Source organism: Amia ocellicauda, chromosome 14 (assembly GCF_036373705.1).
Source record: "Amia ocellicauda isolate fAmiCal2 chromosome 14, fAmiCal2.hap1, whole genome shotgun sequence".
Taxonomy (NCBI): domain Eukaryota; kingdom Metazoa; phylum Chordata; class Actinopteri; order Amiiformes; family Amiidae; genus Amia; species Amia ocellicauda.
In genome coordinates this window covers 30,137,358-30,148,356 of record NC_089863.1, presented here as the reverse complement: position 1 = coordinate 30,148,356, position 10,999 = coordinate 30,137,358, and the positions used below count along the sequence as shown (strand labels likewise).

The 10,999-nt window shown below is 40.1% G+C and overlaps 1 long non-coding RNA gene across 3 annotated transcripts; it reads right to left on the bottom strand.

Moving 5' to 3' along the window:
* Positions 1-856: 856 nt before the first annotated feature.
* LOC136767681 (uncharacterized) lies at positions 857-10,999 on the bottom strand. 3 transcript variants are annotated; one of them, XR_010821858.1, is made up of 10 exons: positions 10,340-10,998; positions 9,419-9,599; positions 9,168-9,275; positions 8,737-8,799; positions 7,240-7,353; positions 6,018-6,303; positions 5,763-5,832; positions 5,349-5,456; positions 1,747-2,485; positions 857-1,563 (listed from the first exon to the last, which is right to left on the bottom strand). It is a non-coding gene; the product is annotated as an uncharacterized LOC136767681 (long non-coding RNA). The 3 variants fall into 3 exon arrangements; XR_010821859.1 differs by having other exon boundaries at positions 9,168-9,235; XR_010821857.1 differs by having other exon boundaries at positions 9,168-9,599; positions 10,340-10,999.

Here is a 10,999-nt window from a genome sequence, read left to right as displayed (position 1 = left end):
TCTTTTTTTCCAGGAAGTTTCCCTCAATTTGTGTCTTCACTGTCTGTTTCCCCCTGCTCTCTCCTCCAGCACTCACCTTATTTTCAGTAGCTGCCAGGGTCTTCTATTGACACTCCTTCAGTGTCTCTCTTGAATGAGCAAACCCCTCCAGCTTTTATAGCAGAAGATAGTCAGAGGTGCAGGTGATGGTAATATGGGGAAGTTCATGTGGGAATGTGATTAACTAACATAAACCCATGTGAAACCACAAAACAATTTAAAAACAATTAAATAATTGTGAAAGAAGCCAAAAACAAGGTTAATTAATAGGGATATAAAGAAATACAGTGAAATATAATAAGTAATCCAAGTGAAAAACCCAACAATCAATAATTAAATGTAATTAATGCCAGTCACACCCCGCTCGTGACATAATGATAATAATAATATTGATGAGATCGGAAGGCTTAGTTTAGAATGCCAATGAAATCACTGCTAAAGTTATTAGAAATGATCATTCAGACACTTTTTTTAAAATGTAAAGCCCCTTCAAGGTGTGTCCCAGAAGAGATGTATAAGCTTTGTACTTCCTTGAGAAGTTTGAAAAACAGTATTATACTTAATTCTTTGGGTTTTGTGTTCTGCTGTTTTTCCACATGCACGTAATAAATTCTGATTTGAACTGCTGACTCCAAATTTTTCTTCCAGCACATCCTTTGATGCGTCTCGTCAGATCAGTGTATCCTTTGTTAAATGGTCCCCACGCTGGTGCATCTGACCTTTCAGTTACATTACAACTATAAGATGAAGAGTTTAAATTATCTTATTGTTTTTATTGGACAACACACACAAAAACAATTGAAAAACCACAAACAACTCAATTCTTTAAAAATATATTTTTCATAGAAATAAAATAAATTGACAAACTGAGATATGAGCCAAGAACATTACAAGACAAAACTCCAGGCAGGCTGTCCAGATGAGGCTGTTTCCATGGGATTGCTAAAAAATCTTGACCGACAGAACTCTTACCCAAATCAGATTGAAAGATCACAAAATGTACCGGAACCTCGATGGGATTTTCAGTTGAGTCACAGTGGCAGTGGCAGCCAACCAACTGAAAAGAAACCTAGTCCTATCTTTAAAAGTGCCAAAGGGTTAACAGCTGGGTTTGACTGCAGCAGTCTGGACAGTCTCTTTTCAGGGGCTCACCAGCAGGGTCTCCACCAGCACTGACTGGGTAGCAGTGGTGTACAGTCGGTCTCCAGCGCCCAGGGCTGCCATTCGTGCCTCCCCCCAGACTTCCCCCGCATGTACATCACTGCTTAGGGGTTTGGGTAAGATGTATTGCATCTCAGTGAAAATGAAAAGATTCAGTTCAACGCTGCAGATGTTTTATGCGCCCAGCCCCAGGAGTTCAGAGAGGTTCCCTGTGACTGACAGACTACCAATCTCAGAGCCATGAGTCCTGTTCTCATCTTACTCTGCTCCAGATCTGCCACCGATCATCTCTCTTCTCTGCACTGCTGGAGTCAGAAGAGTCTGGTCTCTCTGGGCTTCCCTCTGCAGCCGCTCCTCCACTCACTGTAACACAACACAACAGCACTGTGACACTGTCTGGACCACTACTGACACTGGAGAGCACAGCAAAGCACCGCACAGCACAGCACAACACAGCAAGGGGCTCTGCTCTGAACTGCTGTGAGTGTAGAGCCAGGACAGCCAGTCAGAGTGGAGACTGAGAGACACAGTAGTAATCATACTCACTGTCAGAAGGTTGTTGAATGCTGTTCCTCCTCCTCACAGGCCATGTGGATTCTTCCGTCTCCTCCCCCAGCTCCTCTAACTCCATAGTCTTTCTCATCTTCTCCTTCAGCTCCTCTTTCCTCCGTCTCTGACTCTCCTAACAACTCTGTTTCAGCTCCTCCAATAGTCTCTCTCCTCTCCAGCTCCTGCAGACTATTCTTACTAACAAACACATCCCCCTGTTCTCTGCTACCATCTTCTCTATCTTCTTCAGCAGCTCTGTGACCTGAATGCCATCGCTCCAGTGGCTGTTATTGAGAACATGATACCTGTTCCCACATTTCTCCACAAGCCACAAGTCTCTTCCCTCCTCTCTCAATGTGCTGCTCAATGGTTGTGTCTCTCAGTCCATCCCCCCGATGAACAGCACTATAGTGTGTCTATGGCTAGGAGGAGAGTGTGGGGTCCCGGGGGGCACAGAGACACACTGCGCACAATCTCTCCTGTTTAAGCCGCTCTGGAGTCTCCTGTACAGAACCACTCCACCAGCCTGGTGTGGCGACCAAAGTGACCTGCCTCCCAGTCACTTCACCCTGTCTCCTCTCTCACTGCTTAGTCAGTCTCCCAGTCGTAAACTCCTCTCTGCCCAGGATGGTGTTTCCTGATGAACTCTTCCCATCCAGTCCACTCCCCCCCAGCAGCACAATCCTCAGCTCTGATGGACGCTGTGCCTCATGGGAAGCAGTCAGGCCTCCCTCTCCTGTCACAGAGAAACAACAGTTAATTCCTCCTTACAGACTCGGACTCTCACCTGAGAAGAGCTGCCCTTGTTAAGGAGCCCCAGCATAGCTGGTAATGTGATATGGGGGTGTGCTGTTCAGCTCATGGGTTAGACCCTCAGTGCAGTGGCACCCTGCTGCTCTCTGACTCCAGCGCACAGGGAGGGGGTGTTCAGCCCTGTGTGTCAGAGTGCAGCCTGCTGTATCTCAGGGCTCTGCTCAGTGGCTCACAGAGTATTTAAACAGTGAGAGAGTGACCAGATCTCAGACGTCATTACCCGCAGGAGATGACGATGTTCATAACCATTATCAGCTTTAGGTCACTGGCACTTACGAGAGTTAATAATGATTGTTAATAATGGATTTTATGTATTTCCCCCACATACAATATACAATAAGTAATAAAACAGATCACAACTTAAAGGTGGTTGATTTAAATCTAGTCAGTTTCAATATTCGATTCAGAGAATTACAGCGCAGGGTAATGAACTGTGAACTGGACTGTAAACCAACTATTTAATCAACTTAATTTAGGCAACTTTAGGAAAGGGGGGTTTTCATATTTGGCTACATTAAATATTAAAGAAATAAACTGATATAGGATTCATGACACTCAATTTGCAGTACAGTTCAGATTACAGACTTCAAAATAAATCTACTGAAGTTTTGTCACTGAGTCACTATATATATATATATATATATATATATATATAATATATGTAGCACTTCATAAATATAATATTATTTCATTGAAATCCAGTGATTGGTGTCAGTGTGCTGTCCAGTGTGCCCAGCACTCTGAGAACATAAGAACATAAGTTTACAAACGAGAGGAGGCCATTTGACCCATCGTGCTCGTTTGGTGTCCATTAATATCTAAGTGATCCAAGGATCCTACCCTGTCAATTTTTAAATGTTCCCAAACTCAGCTTCTACCACATCGCTGGGTAGTTTATTCCAGACTGTTTTCCATTTTGAATGCCTTGTAGCCCAATTTCCATTTGTGTCCCCGGGTGCGTGTGTCCCTGCTGATCTGGAAAAGCTCCTCTGGTTTGATGTGGTCGATGCCTTTCATGATTTTGAAGACTTGGATCAAGTGTAACATTCACACATTATTATCTTGAGTAAAACACACATACATAGACACACGCACAAAACATGCCTATGCACATGCTGAACTTATTGTGTATTTTTTGAATATATGACCTCCATTCCTTGAAATTTCTAGTATAATCAGTATTTTACCATAGTGAAATTGCAATATTATGGGATTTAGTTCATAAGAAAGCTTTGTTGAAAAACTTAAATTAAAATGTAAAACTTTGCACAATAAATGTATGTGTTTCTTAATTTAAGATGAGCATTTTGCAAAAGAATTGTTGTTTCTTAAGGATACACCTGAGTGTCCTAACGTTTATTATGACATTCTGATGCAATTAACGCCAAATATCGCTGAGCAGTAGGCTAAAATGGACAATTTTTTTACAATTGAATAAATATTCCGAATTGGCATGGGTTTGTTTAAAAAAAAAAAAAAAAAAAAATCCACTGTACTTTTCGGAACAGATCTGTTTGTCATCGGGTCCGTTCGGAACGGATCTCAATTTTTGGGTTTTTAATTTATGCAAATTGGGACTTAATCAACTGAGTCAGTGTACTGGTGAAGGGATAGATCAAATAGGCCAATAGATGGAAGGTTTGCAAAGTGATTTCACGCTCCCTTGTAAATTTATTTTTAAAATACAAAAATACAGTAGTTTATTTTGATACATGGTGTGGCTGCTGTATTTTGTAGTTTATTTTGATACACTTAAGATTAAGGTATTTGGTATTTTATTTTAAAATACATTTTGATGTATCTTTGGCCATCCCTGCCCCCTTTGAGGTTTCGTGAGTAAAAGTGATATTTTCGGGGATGACAATTTATTTAGCTGGGAGGAGTAATGTCACCCGTGGGACATTGATACTTAATTAGCTTGGTTTTACTGATTGGCTTTTGTTTGGCTTTATACTTATTACACGTATTTGTTTATATACATTTAACACTTGCTTGTTTGATTTCTATATTTATAACACTTGATTTTGATATTTATACACTGAAAATGGAAATAGGAGATAAAAAAGACACTCAAAACCTTATTTCTTTTAATAACTTTTTAAGCTCTCCATGAACACTGAATGCACTTTTGGACTGTGAGTTTTAAAGACTGCATCCATACCTGCATACAAGTCAACTCTACAGACATCGCTCTAGCAGTGGATTGGACAACCTTTTATGTTTTGCTGCAGAGACTGAGTTTCTTTCGGACAAGGTTGTGGATTTTAACTTTTAATCAGTTTATAATGTTTGTTTTAAAACTTGTTTTAGAGGTTTTTAACCTATAGGAACTCTTTAAATAAAATAATTTTGCCCCCATGTCGGTCTCCGTGTTGTAGACTTATGCTGTGGACCCCAGGTAAAAGAACCTGTGATTTATCTTTGTGTAAGTATTGGAGGTTTGAGTCCTAGTACTCAATTAAAACACTAGGTGGTGTAGTTGTGCAATTTTAGTGGCACTGCCGCCCAAACATAAATTTACCAGTTCACACAAATGCATTTACTTTTATGTTTTGTAAAAAGTCTTGGACAGCCCTAACGTAAATTATATTAAATTACTATGATACAGCTTATGGTACATTTCTGTATAAAAACAAAATAAAAATAGAGAAATTTTCCTACAAATTTGGGATTGTATTTTAAATCTGGTGAGATTTGACCTTTTGATATTTCAAATGTAAACAACGAAAGAGATATGTAGGTCATGCCCCCGACCAGCTTTTCATAATACAGCATGGAGGAACAACCTGTAGGAGAGTCACAGTGGTCATGTTCGTGTTGTGCAGATTTCCTCAGGTTTGCAGAATCCTCACCGCCTGCAGCAGCACAAGTATCCGACAAATTGCAACTAGCACCTAAATGAAAAAGAGTTTGTGATTATTTTGATTTAAAACAAAAAGTACATATATGAAAAAGGAGAACCAATTGATTTGTCTGGCTTGTAAAAAGAGAGTTTCATCAAGAACTGGAAAAACTTATTCAGTCATCTTCAACAGTACCACTCAAAGTTATGCAGCTGCAAAAGAAGCACAGCAAGCATGATGATGTCGATGATGACCACTTAATATGTATTTAATTTGCATTGTCTACATTATTATATGTTGTACAGCTTGTGCAACTGACTGAAATTTTATAAAAAAATATTTGAATACATCAATTACCTTAATACATTTTCACAGCTAGGACAGGTTTCCCAAAGTACAATCAGGGGACTGGGTAAAACCTGGAATTCTGGGACAGTGGAAAGATTTACAACGATGTCCAAAACAGAAAAATACTTATTCTGGGATTTCAGAAACATGTGTTTTAATGGAAAATATTGTATTACATAGTGTAAATAATATTAATAATGAACTTTAATACTAATAATAAATTTAAAGTGCAATTTTTACTAGATCCAAGAAGAGATGTCATACCTGTCAGAGGAACCTGTCAGCATAGGTAAATTTTGTTTATTTCTTAATAAAAGGCTCTTCATCTAGAAAACCCGACTCCCCCTGCGGTGGCTGTGCAGGTGACTCGGTGTTCCCCTCTCTCCCCCTGTGCAGGTCCAGCCGGCTCTCTCTGTCACTCTGTATACTGCAGAGGGGGGGTCTTTGGAAAAGCATCCTGCTCTGTGTCCGGTGCCAGTTGGTAGACCGGGGCACTGCTGGGCTGTGTTGCTGGCTGAGGGTTGGCCCCACACTGGATGACAATCACAGGCTGAGGAATATTGAGAGGGAGAGAGAATCACTGTGTGTTGAGAAGTGAAAATACAGCTCACTAGGAGGTTACTGTGATTTGTATGACCTGCCTTTTTAAACTGTGCTTCAGTTGTTCCTGCAAACACTGCCGCTGCGTTTATTTTAGAGGCACCCTTCACATCAGTGGAGAAGATAAGAGAACACTTCCCTTATTATGAATACAATATTGTTAATGTTAACAGTAAATGGCTTGTTATGTTAGCATAACTATATAAATGTATTTCTATTTTAAATGATTTGGTTGTAAAAAAAATATCCAAGTGCATTGGTTGTACTTCTTAGAATGATTTGTAATTAGATAAAATGAAAGATTTTTTTTATATAGCTATATTGTAAAAGGACTAATTTAATATATGCACATAATGAAGTTTGGGCTTGCGTGCTGGTGCTCATGCGAGGACCCCTGTGGCAGCTGAAAGCTGATCCTGATCAAATGTTTCCATGCATGTGGTACAGATTAGAAATGGCAGTGCAAATGTGCCTGCTATGTGTTGAGAAGTGAAAAATACAGCTCAGTGTATATATATTTTTGGAACTGGAGAAATAACCAATTTAACATATATAATGTAGAAAAAGAACACTGATATTAAAAATAGAATTGGAATTTATTTCGATACTTTAAGGTTTTATTTTTTTAAATCCTGTTTTTAATTAACTTTGTCAAATTCTGCACATAACAAATTGAAATTAGAATTGTAATTGTTTTTAATTGTTGTAATTTATTTAAATAAATATTAAAAACCTATCAATCAAAAAAAAAAAAGTCAGTGATTGGTCAAACAAGTTTCAGCAATGCTTGGACAATTGTACAACTTGTGCTCCTGCATTTGTAATAAGCAGTTGGAGTCCAGCCACCAGTACAGGACAGTAAGAGTCTGTGTGACTCGTTTCTCACCTCACTGCTGGCAATGCACACAGCTTTGCACCCAAAGACCGACACAGAGATGGCCACGCAGAACTCCTGGGCTGAGAAAATCAGCTTTACATATGCCAAAGTGAATTAACCGAACTAGAGAAAGAAAGTGAGAATGAGAAGCTATTTTCCCCTAATGTAATTATCACCAAATCCCGCCCCCCCCAACACACACACACACACAATCTTGTCTTCGAAATTTTGATTATCCAGTTGCTGAACTCGGCTCACGTCAACATTCACATTGCTCACATGGGAGGCAACAAATCAGTTGTCCTCCAATACACAGACACACACACACACGTGCACATGCTCACACACACATCTGAGTCTGAGTTTCATCTATTTACAAATGTATTGTTATGCTAATTTAGGTAAGGTACTGGTAAATATGTACAATAAAGTTAAAAATGATCAATTAATTAAATTAAGTAATTTAATAATGACCGTAAAAAATATTGTAATTTCAAAAACACTCTAACAATGAACACTAACTATATTAATAACAAGCTGTCAATTCCCCTGGACAGGTGACGTCTGGGCATACAGCTGGGGAAAAAAGTGCAATTGCATACAAATTTAATTATACACAACGCAAGTAGAGATTAAAATATGATTGAGCCCCCTGCATATTGTAGCCACCCAGCCAGTATTTTGCAGAATTGTCTTATCTTTATATAGTTTTTATTGTTTTATGTTTTGAAGATCTTGGGCATTGTAATCTATTGGATATGTTCTTAAAAACGTGTTACAATCAGTGTGGGATCCCCCCCCCCCCCTCGATAATTCACCAGCAACCCCCCATGGGTCTAATCCCCTATGAATTTATTTATTTCACCTTACACCTATAAATGAACTGTAGTTGAAGATTATCGCTATGCCTGTGGCTACCGCGCTCACAATATTCATGGACAGGGCTGCCTTGATCTGCAAAAGGAAAATAAACCACAGAAAACTGTAGCAGTTCATGCTCCTCTTATTTGTCATAGATCTTGGGTCAGAAACTTGAGTGTATGTGCCTGTGTAGAGACCCATAAAAATGCTAAGAATGACAGATCCAGCTTGTTTTGACTGGTGGTGTTACTTCCATATATTTGGAGTGAACTACAAATATTAATGATAGTTTTGTGGCTAAGCTTCCTTCTTAGCCTCCTCAAAAAGAGGAAGGTATTTCATATAGAGGATAAACAAAGGTGTGGTTTTCAGTTGGATTCATCCCCCCCCCCCCAGAATGACTGAAACTAGAATTTGAGTCCAAACCTAGATTTGTAGTAATCTTCTCAAATTTGCCCCTTTTTTGTTCTGCAGGTCTCCCTATCAGCACTTCCACATCTGACATGTTGAGAGCTCAGTGCTGACTGTGGGCTCTAGTGAACAGACCCACTCTAGTGGTCTGCCAGGGTCCTGGCTGGATCTCCACTTGGCTCTACTGTCTGGCCTGATGTCTACTGTCTGAGCTGAAGGCTGGTCTGTACTCACCAGACAGATGTTATTTTTCTTCCTCTTCTCCCCTGCAATACTCAGAGCCCCAGAGACAATATACTAGAGGGTAATAGTGAGAGAGAGACAGAATTAATCTATTTTATATATAGACTGATGACATGAAATGGCAAAAGGCACTAGCATGTAGGGTCAGGTGTGCGCAGTGTCTGCCTGTGACTGACAGGTACGGACAGTGAGAGTCAGCTGTGGCTCCAGAGGCTACAGTCAGCTGGACAAACTGCCTGAAATATACATATAGAGATGACCTGAACCACTGGCTCCTGTTCATTTCAGTGTCTGCTGTCATGTCATCAGCCCTGTAGAGAACAGTTTTGACACCACAAGTAGGGCACACAACATACTGACAAATCGAATCACAACTCCTGCTGTTTCAATCTGTTGATTTCACATAAACAATTATGACTTACCATTAGCCCTGTCCAAAATGGTAGCCCAAAGGCTCCTGCTATAAATCTCTCTCGCAGAGTTACCACACCTAATCCGATAGAGAAAAAGCCAATCATGATCTGGACCACCTGTTAGTGCAGAGAGAGAAGGAGAGGGCAGAGAGGAAGTGCTCACAGCTACAACATGAGACAAATATGTGCACTTTCAGTGGTAAGTAGAGGTAAATATGGCTGGGGTGGATTGTGACTAGACAGACACAGTGAGCTCTCACCCCCAGGGCTGTTGGCTCTCCTTCCACAAAGCACTTCAGAACTGCAGCCCTTGAGGAGGTGAAGCCCTGTGGCAGCCCTGACTGGGCCAGTTGAGCACCAGTGGGCACATCTGGGTACCGATCACCACACCCTCATCAGTAGGGACAGAGCTGAACATCTTCAACAGTTGGTCAGGGCTTCCTGGATGGAGTGTGTGAGTGAGAAAGTGAGAGAGAGAGAAAGTTTATAAACTTTGAGATTGGTTTTGACATAAGTGTCTGGCATGTTTGCTAGTCTTTGCTATTGCGCTGCCAGTTTAAATAGGAATTCCAGACTGCTTTGAAAGCAAGCAGCTGCTCTGGTGAAGCAGATCCCCTCAGTAATGGCGAGTGAAGGAAGAGCCCAGCGCCGAGACACGCTCCTGCTCTTGGGTAACTCAGTCAATTATGCAAGAGCACTTCTATGAACGGTGGTTTCTACATAATAAACACCAATCTCTCCGGCTCCTTTACAAATACTATAAAGCTTTTTATGAACGTGAATAACGAATATCGAAAGCTTGATTTCCGCCTCCTTTGCTTCAGTTTCGCATAATATTAAACGGAAAATATAAATTCACCAAATTTAACCACAATAAATATACTTCCACATGTCAGAATGTGGACTTGTTGATCTTACTACTATAGTCTTAAGTTTCCAGCATCAAAACTGGCATTATTATTATAACATAATACATAATAATGAAATATGGTAATAATCACGATCAAAATCATCATAACATAATAATAATAATAATAATAATGTCATAATTATGTATGATGTTATAACGATCTTGAAACAAAAATGAAAGAGGCGATTAAAAAAGAATGACATAGAAACTTTTTTTAATTATTCTGGTTCACTTACAAAGATTTATCCTAAAAGAGAGATTATTTACTCACCACAACAACGAGTGAAGTCGTGTGCTTTTCGTTTGTCTTTAACACCCTGACGATCACAATATTGCAACTGTGTTTCTCCCCCTTCTTTGTGTCTTGAGCAATTAATCCAAGCTTAAGGAAAAGCCACCCAGAACTGTTTCTGTAAGAAAAACTATGAAAAGCCTCCTCCTTTTTCCAGGAAGTTCAATGGGAGATCACATTGTTTAGATAGCCTCCTTGTTGTAGCCCAAATCTGTAAGCAGTTTTAGGGTTGCGCACAGAGATGTACGACACTTCCAGGTCTCTGGTTGTGCACAGCATGCCCGAACAGTAACGTCATTCCAGATGTTCTGCGTGTGCGTCACTGCCAACGCACCTTTAGTTATTTGCATTGATTTCTAGAAGCGGGGGAAAGGAATAGTGTTGATGGCAAAGTAATTAGATGTGCTTATAGGCGAGTCGACAGTCAACATGTGGGCAAACAATCTCGCCCGCCCCCGTTTTTCTCAAATATTTATTAATGTATCAGCAGACGCCATCATCCAGAGCGACCTACAGTTTACACAAACATTTCAATGATTACAAAGTGCAGTAATAAGAACCAGTACGAAATACAATAAGCAATCCCCAGCAGACTGAAGATCATTGGGCAGAGGCGCAGCGTCAGGACAGGCAAGGCAG